The following is a 15,352-nucleotide window of genomic DNA, read 5'->3' as shown; positions in this document are numbered from 1 at the left end:
TATATATAGTGTATATATTCATAATATATTCCCATATATATACATTGTATATATTCATAATATATTCCCATATATATACATTATATATAGTGTATATATTCATAATATATTCCCATATATATACATTATATAGTGAATATATTCATAATATATTCCCCCATATATATAGTGTATACACACACACACACACACACACACACACACACACACACACACACACACACACACAGAGTCCCTCCCGCGGCTGCCGCTGTCCCTTTAAAACAATCCTCCCTCCCCTTTTATTTCTTTGGTTCACGTCGCTCGCCGTTCCCAGTCCATCTTTGCTAGTGGCTCGAATAGACCGAAGGAAGAACGAGGCGGAGGCGACAGCGCCGCCTTCGCCTGCTCTCTCTCCTCTGTGTGGTTTTTTGCTCCCCTTTTTTTCTTTCCGCCCTCCCGCGCGGTTTCCGCCAATCAGCGCCCGCCCGCGTCGCTTCTTTCGGACGGGGCGGGGCTGCGAAGGGAGGAAGGGAAAGAGGGAGGAGGAAGAAGAAGAAGCGAGGAAAGAGGAAAGAGAGAGAGAGGAAAAAAAGTTTAGCCAAAGACTCCGAGAAACGCGGAGCGAAGCGGAGGCACGAGACCCCCCCTCCCACCGCGCCTCCCCCCCCCACTCCCACAGCGGTGTCAGGTGAGAACGCGCGTGCGCGGGCCCGTGAGCTTCCCCTCTGGCTGCCTCTCTCTCTCTCTCTCTCTCTCTCTGCCCCCTCCCCGCAAAGGAAAGGGGGGGGGAGAGAGAGAGACTCCCCCTCCCCTGTTTTTCTCACCCTCCTCCCGGAAGGGGTATGAGAAGTGACGCCCTCTCCCCCTCCCCAATACACACACAAGGGCATTATGGTTGGGGATAGGGGGTTCGCTTTCTCCCCCAGATCTTAAAAGAGTTTGTTTGGAGTGTGTGTGTGGGGGGGAGGATAAGGAAAAGGAATAGCCCCTCCCCATATTGAAAAGGGAAAGGAAGGGACTCCACGTGTTGAGGCTGGGGGGGGGGGTTCTCCCTTTCTCCCAGGCCTCAGTAGAGTTTATGGGGCGATTTGGGGGGGGAGGAATATGGGGAGCGTCTCCTCTTCCTTACATGCCCCCCCCCACATTAGAAAAGGGGAAGGAGGGGACTCCACATGTTAAGGCTGGGGGGGGGTTCTCTCTCTCTCCCAGGCCTCAGAGTTTATGGGGGGGGGATATGGGGAGTGTCTCCTCTTCCTTACATGCCCCCCCCACATTAGAAAAGGGGAAGGAGGGGACTCCACATGTTAAGGCTGGGTGTGTGTGTGTGTTCTCTCTCCCTCCCATGCCTCAGAGTTTATGGGGCAATATGGGGGGGGGAGGAATATGGGGAGTGTCTCCTCTTCCTTACATGCCCCCCATATTAGAAAAGGGAAAGGTGGGGAGTTTCCACATGTTCAGGCTGGGTGTGTGTGTTTCTCTCTCCCTCCCAGGCCTCAGAGTTTATGGGGTGATATGGGTGGGGGGGGAAGGAATATGGGAAGTGTCTCCTCTTCTTCATATCCCCCCACCACCAGAAAAGGAAAAACACAGATTAAGGCTCTTTGAAGGGGGTTTCTCTTACCTGGAAGAGGGGGTTAAAAAAAGAAATATGGGGAGTGCCTCCTCTTCCACATATGCCCCCCACCCCCACCAGAGAAGGAAGGGCAAGAGAGACTGCTCACAGTGCAATCCTATATATGGTTTACTTAAAAGTAGGCTATATATCCCATACACACTTCTAGGCAAGTGTGTATAGGATTGCTGCCGTAAGGGCTCTAGGGTCTCCCCTGCTCCTCTCCCCTTTAAGGAGAAGAGGAACATGGGGGGGGGTGTTTAGGAAGATTGGAAAGATTCTAGGGGGAGCTACCCTTCCCTCTGTCCTTTCTTGTTTTTGGGGGAGCGAGCAGGAAAAGGGGTCTTGGGAATTGTTTTTATTTCACCGCCACCATCAGAGAAGGAGAGGTAGAGGATTACATGGGAAGTCGTCACTTTAAAGTAGGGGTGAGCAACCTGTAGCCCTCCTGATGTTTCGGCCTACAACTCCCATAATCCCTTATCATTGGCTATGCTGACTAGGGCTGATGGGAGTTGTAGGCCAAAACATCTGGACAACCACAAGTTAAGCACCCCTGACTTCAAAGATTGGCCAAGGGTGTGGCCACTGTGTGAACAGAATGCTGGACTAGATAGACCCTTGGTCTGATCCAGAATGGCTCTTCTTATATTATAATGTATGTGTGTGTGTGTTAGTTATTTCTCACCCTGGAAAGGGGGAGGTATCCAAACACATCTGGAAGGTACCAGTTTGTGGAAATCTACTAGGGCATCTTCACTTAAAGACATGAGGGCAAGGACTAGGTAGAAGGTGGAGCCCTGGACAGTTTCTGGCGGGCTGCTTATTTATTCTTATGACTTCACTCCTGCTGCTTGCTACAATTCCTATCGTAAAGTGAGAGGGCAGAGCCAGGGCAAATGAACCTTACTTCGTAGGAGATTTAGAGAGTGTGTTCTCTCGCTTTCTAAACTTAAAGCACATTAGTGGAATGAGTGTATTGGAGTAAACAAAAAAGTAGGCCGTGAAAGACTGTTCTTCGTAAACCTGTGCTCAGGGGAATTTAGCCTATTCTCAGAAGATCTTACCGATGGGGGAGATCAGAGGAAAATAGGAGTGGTGGTGGGCAACATGAACAGCACCATGTTATTATTCTCGTAGAATGTTTTAAATACCAAGAAAGGAAAGGTAAGGGGATCATCACACTATCTGGCCAGATTAGCGACTTCATGTTATTTGTGGCCTGTATTACAGGGAAACACGGGAGTGTTTCCCTGTGTTATAGGCGATCAGTGAAAAGAGCATTCCACCATGTTAAGGCCGAAATTGGGGGTGGGTCTGCCCTTGCTTCCGGAGGAATTGTTCTTTTTGTGTTGTTTTTGTGCTGTTGTTAGTTTTCACAACAACTCTGTAAGGAAGGTTTGCCTAAGATATGGAAGATAGTCCATCTCAAGAGATTGAAAGGTCATCTAGTGCGCTTCAAGGCCAAGTAGGAATTTGATTCCAGTCTTCTCTAGCCCAGGGTTTCGGCCAGCACGCCAGTCTTAAGGAAGTCAAGTAGGGATTCTATTCTACAGGGACAGGCAACTTGGTGTCCTGGAAGCCAGGAAGGGGAATGTTGTTGATATTTATTCGTTCCGTCACTTCCGATTCTTCGTTGCTTCATGGACCAGCCCATGCCAGAGCTTTCTGTTGGCCGTCGCCACCACGAGCTCCCCCAAGGTCGAGTCCATCACCTCCAGAATATCATCCATCCATCTTGCCCTTGGTCAGCCCCTCTTCCTTTTGCCTTCCTGCATGTTATCCCTGCATAAATGGACCCACTACAGACCTGGGGGCGTGGGGAGTAGGGAAGGAGTGGGATTGGAGAGGCTTAAGAGGGCTGTAGGAGAAGCAGGATGTGGCAACTCCTGCCTCCGTTGAGGGAGTAGCAGGTTGAGAGTTGCCGGAGGGTTTCCCCCCAGTGTGGAAAGGATGAAGATGATGTGTGGTGATGTGCAATGCTTACCAGCCCCAACAGATAGACATGCTGATGGAAGTGAGTTCAACCTCATACAGCTGTTGTTGTTGTCGTCCCTGGCTACCCTTGCCCTGGAGGGGTATGAGTCAGTCAGGTGACTGACTATTCAGGAAACAAATAGTAGGCCGGTTAGCAGTGACTGTGGTGGATGTGCTTTCATTATAGCTGTGGGGATCTGATCTAGCTTGGCAAACGCACAGCCTCTAAAGTCCTGCTGTGGTACCTGCTTGTTGTGTTTACTGCTTCTGTTAGATGACTTGGGCCGTTTATATGCCGCTCCTAAACATGTTTGATTTGCTCTCAGTGGGAATGGCTTCTAGGTAAGTGTGCTTAGGGTTGTAGCCTTGATGTCCTTCATGTGTCATACCAGGTCTGCATTACACTTTTAGTCATATTAGAAGAGGGTGTTTTTATCCTTGGCTATGGATTCTCTTTGTAGTCCAGGTGGCTATCACTGAGGACCTTCTGGTCAGGAGTGATTCCTATACTGCCAGGCCCGCATCAAGTGGCTAACTGCCGGTGCAAATTTACCCTGAGATTCCTAGAAGAAACTTTGCTGGGATGCATATGTACATTGAATCCTGTCTCTTGCAAAGATGGTTCTTGAGATGTGTGGATGTTCTTTTGTTGAGTGTGAAATGCAAAATTCAAAGGGTGTGTGTACATGTGAAGGTGGGGTGCTAGGGTGTATGTACATCAGTGATGTGGGGTGGAAGATGTTCTAAAATGGAAAGTTTTGCAGTGATTTATTTTTCCACAGCAAATTTTCTGTTTCAGTTCATTAGTAACAATGGACTGATGCCAATTGCAAATACAATATTAGGCAAACTCAGCAGTTTCAAAACTGTAGATGAGTGATTGTCAACGTATCATGCACGGCTGTTTGGGTTGCTAAAATGTACTAGTGTGTCAACAGTTTTCAGTAGCGTTCCCCCCTTAAATCTAAACAATGCACATACTATTGTCTTTAAGTTTTTACAAGTGTTCCAATAATAAAAATACACATAATTTAATGTTTAAATCTCATGACGTGTGATTTAATTTCCCCCTCAAATATTTGAGGTCAAATCCTTGTGTTATATTGGGATAATAATAACATGGGAGTCATTTTTAGCATTGTTGTTTGCTAAATGCAAGTAAAGGAAGCATGCTAAATTTGATCCTCGCTAGGGCAACTTTCCCCAACCTGGTGCCTTCCAGATGTTTTGGACTACAACTCACAGAATTCCTGACCATTCGCCATTCTAGCTGGGACTGATGGGAGTTGAACTCTAAAAAATATGGAGGGCACAATGATGAAGGAGGCTGACTGATTTAACCATCAGAAAATTCCACCCCAAACTCATATCATTAGCACACAGGGGATTGCACTCATAGAATCATAGAATAGCAGAGCTGGAGGGGACCTACAAGGCCATCGAGTCCAACCCCCTGCTCAAGTCTATCAGTTGGGTGTGTAAGAACTGATCAAACATTACATACTCTGTTGTCATCTTCTGCTGCTGGCTTTTGAAACTTCCACAAGGTTTTTGAGAGAGGTGGGAAGTCAAGTGACTGTTTTCCCTTTGTCTCAGTGAAAACCTTGCATAAAGTAAAGTTGGAAAATAATGCCAGTTAGTATGAAAAGAAAATGTAACAGTTACTTTAGAATTCCATAAGTAATAAGATTGGAAACATTAACAGATACCTGCCAGTTACTTTTTAGAGCTAGGCCTCTCTAAAATCTAGATTGTGAGTTCCTTGCAAACCGTTCAGGCATGTCTAGGAGAAGAGTTCTAGTCTAACCTTTTCCCTGGCATGATAGCTTTCTATGTCCAGGGACATTTTTGTGCAGTGGACCAATCAGTCATGTGACCCTAGGAACTTCTCTTATATTGAGTCAGACCATTGGTCCATCTAGTTCAGTATCATTGACACTGACCAGAAATGGCTCTAAGTGGTTTTAGGCAGGCGTTTTCTTAGTCTTACTACTTGGAGATTGAACCTGGGACCTTCTGCATGCAATGTGTGTGCTCTTCCACCAATTCAATTGTGCCCTCAAATGGTACCACCCAGGCATAAGCTTGCCACCAGTGTCAGCTACAATATTTTCTTTTGTGTGGGGGCTGTGTGGTGGGTGGGTAGGTGGGCTACTGATTGATGGCATCGTGCCCTTATGAGCGGGCTCAGCATTTCCGCCACTGCCCATTCACTTGCTTGCTGCCGCTGGGCCCACCAAACACAACTGCCCAGTGGGGCGTGATTGCCATCCTCCTTGCTCTTATCACTGCTTGCATGCTCAGAGAGGGATGGCAAACAGGCGTTGGGAGGCTTGTTTTGAGCGCTCCCCTCTCTCCCCCTTGAATCATGAATTTCTGTTTTAAAACCAGACCTGGAGGGCCCTTCTTTGTTAGTTGCCATCTAACAGTTGCACTGGTGGCTGGCAACTGTATCTCAAGTGTACAAGTGAGCTAGGCGGACTCCCCCCCCCCCTCCACTTTGGATCAGTGCCTGAGCTTGTTTCTGACTCCAAGCTTTCCCCATATGGCATGAGAGCAGAGAAGGCAGCCCAGCATTGGGGTTGGTTTGCTTCCTGCAAAGACTCAGTGTGGTACTGTGTCATTCATTGCTGACTCCCATTTTATGGTGGTGGGAGATGACTGTGGTTTAAGGCTGGTCCATAATCAGACTTCGTGATGTTTGCTCTAAAGCCTAAAGCAGAGCAGTAAAACTGTTTACTTGTTCCTTGTGTCATCCCTACAGTACAGCCTTCCTTGACCTGATGCCCTCCAGATGTGTTGGATTGCAACTCCCATCATTCCCAGCCAGCATGGCCAATAGTTATAGAAACCTCCTTTAAATAACTTTGCTCCTTACTTGAATTGTAGATACTTCTCAAACCTCAGATCTTTTTGTCTAAAAGACAACCTGTATTTCTAAAGCCTTTTAATTATTCCTAAGTATCTCTTGGCAGATGGCTCATTGATAACTTCAGTTGCTGCTCTTGAAGGTCCTACTCATTTGTCAATATCTTTCAGACATTGAGGTACCCAGAAATCTGAAACTGCTTCTAGGATCAAAATAAATATGGGATATTGGGGGGAGAAGTGGGAGAGAGATTTTTGGCTGACCTTGATTCTTTATAATGCTTTCTGCATACAGGCTGGCATTGCAGTCTTAAGCATGTTTACATAGAAGCAAATTCCATTGAGCTCAATGGTCCTTATTTCCTAGTACAGGGATGGGGAATGTATGGCCCTCTAGATGTTGCTGGACCACAGATCCCATCATCTTTCACAGTTCACTATGTTGGTGGAGGGCCACACCTTCCCCACCGCTGAGTTTTACATAGGCCCTTTCTACACCTAAGGATTATCCCAGGAAAATGGAGGGGTCGTCCCTGCCTGCTCCCAGGAACCCCTGTGTGCCATTTGGATGCACAGCGATGATCCCGGGATGATCCTGAGAAAGAAGGCAGGTGTAGAAATGACCATAGTCTACAATATAAGCAGTGTCCTAAGGCACCTTACAAAGTAATAGATTTAACTTATTGATTTATTTATAGGTCTTTTTATATTGCCATTCGATCATATTCTCAGGTCAATTGTGTCAAAAGTTTGCTTCTTTGGGCTACATGCTAGTGACGTGGTTTTCCTGCTGACTGACCTCAGTGGATTAAAAAAAGTTGTTCTCTTGGTCCTGTCACGTTTCCTCCCTCTCCAGCGAAAAGACCTATTGTTTTCAGTGATTTGCTTCGCCATTTGATAGTAGAATAAACAAATCCTCCGTGGATCTTACGATACAATTTTCAGCCTTATGTCCACGTTAATTCTTTTTATTAAGTTTTTCTAAATATTAGCATGCTACCTTGCAAAGGAACATTATTGCTATGGAACTTCTGGCATTAAGCAAAGCGCTATATCTTTGAAAGTGAATTATTTATTTATTTATTTATTTTATTGCACTTATGTACCCCTCCCATAGCTAGAGCTCTCTGGGCAGTTTACAGAAATTCTAAAATTAAGATAAAAACGAGTATACAAAATTTAAAATTCTAAAACACAGAACATACACACATAAAGTATTAAAAACCATTAAAAAACTAAACATGTGGGTGATTAAGATGTGCTGCCATATGCCTGTTTGAAACAGGAAACTACGGTTGAGTTATCTTAAGGCCACTTGCAGCATAACATGATATTTATTTATTACATTTATATCCCACCATTTTTCCTCCAAGGAACCCAAGGGGGCGTACATAATCCTCCTTCTCTCCATTTTATTCTCACAACAACAACAACCCTGTCAGGTAGGCTGGGCTGAGCATCTGTGACTGGCCCAAACCCACCCAATGGGTTTTCATGGCTGAATGGGGACTAGAACCCAGATCTCCCGACTCCCAGCACCGAGTCCACTGGATGGCTTTTGTGGGGTAGTGACTTTTATGGATGCAGCAAAACAAAACCTACACACAAATGTTGCTAAAATGCAGTTTGTTCAAGGAGGGCTCTTTGACCCAGATCATGAGTGTTGCTAAATCTTTCTCACTGGATTGTCCATGAACAAGCTGGATGATGAATTACACACCGTCTGCATCTACACAAATAAATGAAAAAGCTACTCCATTGGAAATGTTCTTTGAGCAAAGTCCAGTTGTTGTGTTTAAATAGAAACACCAACAAAAAGCCTTGTCATAATCCCACTGCAACAGATTTGAAAGGTGGCTAGTTGTCAACAGGACAGTCATAGTATGGCTGTCATCCAAAGAATTTAATCAATCAACTGCTTGACTCTTAAAACAATTAATTGGTCAGTTGATCAGGCATCAATTAAATGCATGTGTGACACAACATCAATGAAACAGCTGTCTTTGAAGTTACTGAAGTAACAGGACGGTATCCAAAATATGAAATTGAACTCTTATGTTATCTGATAGCATTGAATATAAGCACAATGAAAAAGCCATTTTAATGTTTCTGTTCCATTAAATTTGTCACAAAGAACAGAACAAGCACATCTATGTGACCCAGAGTTTTTCCTTATCAGCCTTACTTCCTAAATGACTAAAACTAGCAAACCTAGGGCCAAAGTCAGCAAGAAGAGAGAATGCATGATTGCTTTTCTGTTTCTTTGCACTTTTTTAAAAAAATAGCAGCTGTGTGTGTATGTGGTGGGGCTATTTCAGTCTTGGTACCCATATGTGTTTTTTTCCCTCTTGAGGTACATAGCTTGGGAGGAGAATATTTGTAAGAAACGTGGCAGGTGGGGAAACACTGGAAATACAGCCGGTGGTCCCAACGTTTTTCAAAGTACAACAACCCACCCAGAAATTAAATCATGCATTTTCCTGTTAAGGCTAATTTGGGCCCTTGTTCTATTTAATACTAGAGCTAAATGGTGGCCTCCAGTTCGTTTGAAAAAATAATTTGTTCTAATGCTAAAATGTCTGTGCACACAAATGGATAGAGATGTTGAGTGTCTTGGCAGGTGTTTGAGCCTCAAATTAGAAATCTAGATCATCATCATCATATATCTATTTATTACCCGCCACTCCCTCTGGATCGAGGCGGGGTACAACACACATGCAAAACACCATAAAATACATATAATTAATTAAAACATATAAAACTAATGCGTTATTAAAAAGCAGCACATTATTAAAAGGCATCTTAAAATTCAGCTGGGGAGGCCTGCCGGAAGAGATCAGTCTTTAATCGCCTTTTAAACATTGGATGATGTATTTATTTATTTACATTTATATACCGCCCCACAGTCGAAGCTCTCTGGGCGGTTTACAACAATTAAAAATAGCAAACATTAAAAGTATACAAAAATTTAAAAAACATAAAAACAGTATAAAAACAACAGTATCCATTTAAAAACAACAATTCTGGGGTCCATTAAAAACAAACTTAACGTTGTTAAACACTGTTAAAATGCCTGGGAGAAGAGAAAAGTCTTGACCTGGCGCCGAAAAGATAACAATGTTGGCGCCAGGCGAGCCTCATCGGGGAGATCATTCCACAGTCGGGGAGCCACCACCGAGAAGGCCCTCTCCCTTGTTGCCATCCTCCGAGCTTCCCTCGGAGGAGGCACTCGGAGGAGGACCTTAGATGTTGAATGCAGTGTACGGGTAGGTTCATGTCGGGAGAGGCGTTCCATCAGGTATTTTGGTTCCAAGCCATGTAGGGCTTTATAGGTTACAACCAGCACCTTGAATTGGGCTCAGAAACGTATAGGCAGCCAATGCAAGCGGGTCAGAATCGGTGTTATATGCTCAAACCTCCCTGTTCCAGCTATCAATCTGGCCGCCACATTTTGCACAAGCTGCAGCTTCCGGACCGTCTTCAAAGGCTGCCCCATGTAGAGGGCATTGCAGTAATCTAATTTGGAAGTTACCAAAGTATGGCCAACTGAAGCTAGGTTATGCCAAAAGGAATACAAGGAGCTGGGAGACTTCTTCCCTTTCAGTAAGAGGCATGTATCTCTCCTTGAACTTCTGACTGATTCATATGAGCAGGGTATTATCACATCTGTTATAGATCAAGAGTTGCTGCAGAATGGATTCTTGGATTCTTCCAAGATTGCATTCGAAAGGCCTTGATGAGCTGTCCTTCTGTAACTGTTCCGGGTGCAGGGAAACTGTGATGAGTAAGGAAATGTTGCTTAAGGGTGTGTACTGATCCACATAGGTGAGCACCTTGACTGGTGGGAATGTTAAGGTAACAATTCAGGAAGTTCGGAACATTGAACGCTGCTTATACTGAGGCCTTAGCTAGACCTAAGGTTTATCCCGGGATCGTCCCAGGGTCATCCCTGTTCATGTAAATGGCACACAGGATATCCCGGGAGCAGGCAGGGACGATCCCGGGATAAACCTTAGGTCTAGCTAAGGCCTTCGACAGAACAGTGGTGCATCAAATCCAGTATTGTTTGCATGGCTGACAGCAGTTCTCCAGGATTCTGGGCAGAATTCTTTCCCAGACCTTCTTGGAGATGCCAGACATCGAAACAGAGACCTGCATGCAAAGCATGTGGTCTGCCACTGAGCTACAGGCCCTCCCTGTTATCCAGAGATTTGATAGAATAGCTTGTATGCTGTTGTGTACATTGGTTTCTGAACTTTGGAAAAAGTAAGTGATTCAGTCTTTCAGAGTGTGGCCTTTAGGACTGATAAATGAAAGCATCTCACCCAGTACTTTACTGAATCTGCATCCTGTTTGGGAGGGTGGTGGTGGATATAACATGGAATGCCTGAAAGAATAGTTCAGTATATCAATTGCACCCTTGATTCTCATAAGCCTCCAGACTCGGAAGCATATGACCATCCAATGCAGGTTGAGAGTCAGGGCAGAGATGAAGATTGCTTCTACCGTGCTTCCCACTCTGCATTTCAACTAGACAGATTTTTTTTCTGCCTGTCTATTATTATTATTATTATTATTATTATTATTATTATTATTATTATTTATATAGCACCATCAGTGTACATGGTGCTGTACAGAGTAAAACAGTAAATAGCAAGACCCTGCCGCATAGGCTTACAATCTAATAAAATCATAGTAAAACAATAAGGAGGGGAAGAGAATGCAAACAGGTACAGGGTAGGGTAAGCAGGCACAGGGTAGGGTAAAACTAACAGTAGAAAGTAACAGTAACAGTCTATCTGGGACATCTTGGAAGGGGAGAGACAGAAGCTTGAGAGGCCTATGTACACCACAAAAGATGGCCTCTACAGTCTCCTTCCATGCCTGCTGACTCCAGCATCCTCTTTACCTCCTCCCCAAGGTCGCTTTTATGACCTTGGAGAAGCAGCCGGTGTGGTTCTCCCCATGCTGATTGCGATGGGGTGAGGTAGGGGACGGGGAGCATGGATTCCTGGGTCCAAGGTCGGAGCACTGTCTACGTCCTTGGACCTAGGAATGCAAAGTATCCTATCCCCCCACCCCACCCCGACACTGTCTAGGGGTTATAGGATTGCTCCCTAAATATCCTAGCTGAATGGTAGAGGTGTAAAAAAATTATGCGCTGTATGAAGAAAATGGATAGGGCAGTGCGGATTGGGAGATGTATTTCTCCTTCTCTCATAATACTAGAGGAAGCTGAGTGATGGGAGATTCAGGACGGATGAAAGGAAGGTCTTCTTCTCACAGTGCATAATTAAACTATGGAATTCACTATCTCAAGATGTGGTGATGCCTGCCAACGTAGCTGGTTTTAGAAGGGGGTTAGACAAATTCACGGTGCCTGCTAGTCAGGATGTCTATATATTACCTCCAGTATTGGAGGCAGTATGCCTTCGTATTCCAGTTGCTGGGGAACATGAGTGGGAGAGTGCTGTTGCATTTGTGCTGCTTGTGGGCTTCCCATAGCCATCTGGTTGTCCACTGTGGCAATGGAATCCCGGGCTAGAAAGGCCTTTTGTCCGATCCAGCATGACTCTTACGTTTAAGTTGGACCAACTATGTGATCTTCGGTTCAGCATGAATTTTATGCTGTAAAATCTGAACTGCAGCTGTATTTTTATTTGTGTGTGTGCATCCTATATAGGTATATATGCAATGATAAGGCAATAGACCATTCATTTATGTAGACTCTGGGATAAATGGTCACTTTATAATGTCCTGTCTTTTAATATTACTCTGGCTGCATTCGGATGATCAGAACCTGGTACAATAAGCCTGTATATGTATGATTTCGGTGCACCCACATGTAACTCTTAGGCTCCTAGTTCACTCCTCCCTTCGCAAGATGAGAAGTAAGTGAGGAAGCCACAGTTAACCTTAGCTTTCCCTTGCATCTGAACTGGGAAACCAGGTTTAGTGGCTTCCAAACAAGCCAGGCTTTGGAGGCTAACCCAGGATTTGGAGGCTAACCTGTAGAGCGCCATGAAAATGGATGGCGCTTTATAAATAAATATTAATAATAATAAATAATTAAACCAATGGACCATATCCTGGCTTGTTTGCAAGCCATTAAACGTTGTTTCCAGTTCAAGTGTAATGGAAAGTGATGGTTAATTGCAGCTTCCCGTGTTGTTTTGTGGAAAGTAGGAGCATATGGGATATTTTTACCCTGGCTTTCAAAATAAATTCCCAGGCTGGCTAAAAAATGTACAATACTACTGGCATGGTTTGCCATGTCTTTTATTTTTCATCGAGGCCTACCTTCAGTGCACACCTGAGATTCTCAAGTATGAAGCAAAGCCCGCTAGGTAGGCGCCTGTGGTTTCCAGGGAGAAGCTTAACTGTTCGCTCTATCACCCTCCAGCCCAGTTTCTGTTTAGATTGGGCTGGAGTGTAATGTGCCAAGCAACTTTCTGCCTGCTGGGCTAATTTCAGTGCTCAGAAATAATGAAGCAGCTTGCTTGTGTGTGCGCGCGGGAGCATGCATTATTTTGTTGCTTGCAATCTCTTCCGTTGTCCATGTTTGGGTAGGAGTCTTCTGCCTAGACTGAAGGTTGTCTTTTTTTGTGCACCTCAGCTGTTAATTACAGCTGAGAGGGATCAGCACCTGGGAGCTCAGAATGGGTCTGTTCAGATGACCCTTCAGGCTCTGTGGTTAATGAAACTGTGGTTCTCTGGGGCTAGCACTAACTACGAGCCGTGCTGTCGCGCACAACACTTTAAGCCATGGTTAGGGCCGTGAACCCTGCTGCAGACGGTCTGACTGTGGTTAGTGAGTGAGCAGGGTTTAGCAAAACGCATCGCACAAGACACCTTAAACCCTGCTGCTTAACCAAAGCCTTAACCATCAGGGTTTAAGGTATCTTCTGAACAGGCCCAAAGACTCCCACCTCAGTCCAGGATCCCAAGAGCCCTCTCCTCCAAATTGCTTTCCTTCCACAGCCTAGACTCCTCTAGGCCTTTCCATTTGAGCCTGTGGTCATGATCTCTCCCTTCTCTGCTAAATGACGGGCCTCAGATGAGGCTGCGTGTGCCAACTCCATTCAGACTCGCCTTAGGTGCCCTCAGAAAGGCGCATGTGTTCTTGGCTTGGGGGGAAATGGTTTTTGGCTTCCATGCAATTATCAAATGAGAGAGAGAAACTACTTTTCTCTTCTCTCTGACCAGCATAAAGAATAAACCTTTTTTCCCCCTAATTCTTCCCAAAGTGCTTTCTTCAAATCTTGGAGCTGCAGACTGACTGCTCATTTTACCACGTTTGATCATTTTAGTTTCACTTAGTGGTTGTACAAGAATGTTTGAAAGCAGCTGAAAGAGAACATCAGACTCCAACCTCAACACCAATGCATGGATAAGTATGTACGTTGCTGCCTTGGATCACGTCGGACCACTAGTCCGTGTTGCTTAGTATTACCTACATGGACTGGCAGCAGCTCTGCAGGGTTCCAGGCAAGGGTCTTTCCTAGCCCTACATGGAAATTGAACCTGGAGCCTTTTGCATACAAAGCATTTGCCTATTATCACTGATCTACGTTTCCTGAAGAGCGATTGAGGACCACAAAGCCTTTGTGAAATGAATATGCCTTGTTACGTCTATGAGACTGGGTAAAGACCAGATAGCCAAATAGAAAAATAAAAATCCAATCTGTGCACTGTGTGGTCCTCATGTGTATACTTCAACTGATCATTATAATGATAGGGAACAGCTGTAAATTGGCTTGGAATATAATTCCCACCTCTCTAATTCAGGGGCCTCTCTATCTTCAGATTGCACTGCAAGACCAGTTATTCTTTTCAATAGCCTAAAATTACAGTGTGATTGGATAGTCTCCTCTCTCCCCCTGCCCCTTCCCAACCCAACCCTCTTGACCCCGCGCTTTATGCAATTAGCACATCCATATGTTGCTGTTCATTTGCAGGGACAAAGGCAGCGACATGCCTGTTTCCGTCTCTTCCACGGAGAACTTGGCAGAGCAGATTTGATTTGGGGGCTTAATTTGTGTGTTGCAGTTCTTTGGTGGAGAACTCCCAATTCGTTTATTTACAGCATTTTCACCCTGCTTTTCAGCCGAAAAAGGCTCCCGGAGTGGCTTGCATAAACTAATACATAATGAGGCAGTCCCTGCCCTCACACTTGCAATCTAAAAGATACAACACAAAAGGAAAAGGAATTGGGAGGGTGGAGGAAAAAGAAGAAGAAGCAAAACTCAGGTATTATTTCTTAGTTTCAGAGTTCTTTTAGCGTTCTTTCAGGCAGGGAAGGGCAAAACAAGCTCCCTGCAGCTGCCCCTTCTCTGGCTGATGTGTGGGGCAGGTTGGTCTTTACCTTGCTGTGACGTTCTTCCCAAGAGGTGTTTTTTTTTGGGGGGGGGTGTTATCTCCCAGTGCCCCTTGGTTCTCTGGCCAATGGCTGAGCCCAGAGTCTGCAGTCCCAGGGAACTGCCAGTTGGAGTTGTGTATTCCTTCTGATAGGGAGGTGTAAAATGAGCTCCCCGCAGCTGTTCCTTCTCTGGCTGATTTATGGGGCTAGGTTGATTTCCCCTCTTCCCAGGGAACTTGTCACTCACTGCACAATCCTATGCATGTTTAGACAGAACAGTGCAACGTTCGCTCGGGAATGCTGGGAGTTGTAGGACTTTTTTTTCTTGCCGTCTAAACATGCTTAAAGTTGCACCCTCAAGGTGTTTATCATTTGAAACTAGAACATTTTGTGCACGCGGGTTGTTGATTTTACTTAAGCTGAGTAGGGATAGGCCATTGCGTTCCACGTCTGTCACTTCCTCCTGACCAGCACAGCCGTTGATCATAAGGCCTTACTCCTACGCCAGTGAGTTTTGTTCATGGGGCTTTTAAGCCCTCTCCTCCCTGGTGTGT

The 15,352-nt window shown here is 45.2% G+C and overlaps 1 protein-coding gene across 4 annotated transcripts in view; it reads left to right on the top strand.

Annotated features, from left to right (window-relative positions):
• The first annotated feature begins 557 nt into the window (after positions 1-557).
• Positions 558-15,352, top strand: part of ZFAND6 (zinc finger AN1-type containing 6) — an 81,045-nt gene continuing 66,250 nt past the window's right edge. Inside the window, exon 1 of one of the 4 annotated variants that reach the window (XM_063142560.1) lies at positions 558-670. The gene's annotated coding sequence lies outside the window, so the exon portion shown is untranslated. Of the gene's footprint in view, positions 671-3,809; positions 3,914-15,352 lie in introns of those variants that run through there. The other 3 variants (XM_063142565.1, XM_063142563.1, XM_063142562.1) reach the window with 3 other exon arrangements.

Source organism: Elgaria multicarinata, chromosome 16 (assembly GCF_023053635.1).
Source record: "Elgaria multicarinata webbii isolate HBS135686 ecotype San Diego chromosome 16, rElgMul1.1.pri, whole genome shotgun sequence".
Classification (NCBI taxonomy): Eukaryota; Metazoa; Chordata; class Lepidosauria; order Squamata; family Anguidae; genus Elgaria; species Elgaria multicarinata.
This window is presented reverse-complemented; position numbering and strand designations above follow the sequence as displayed.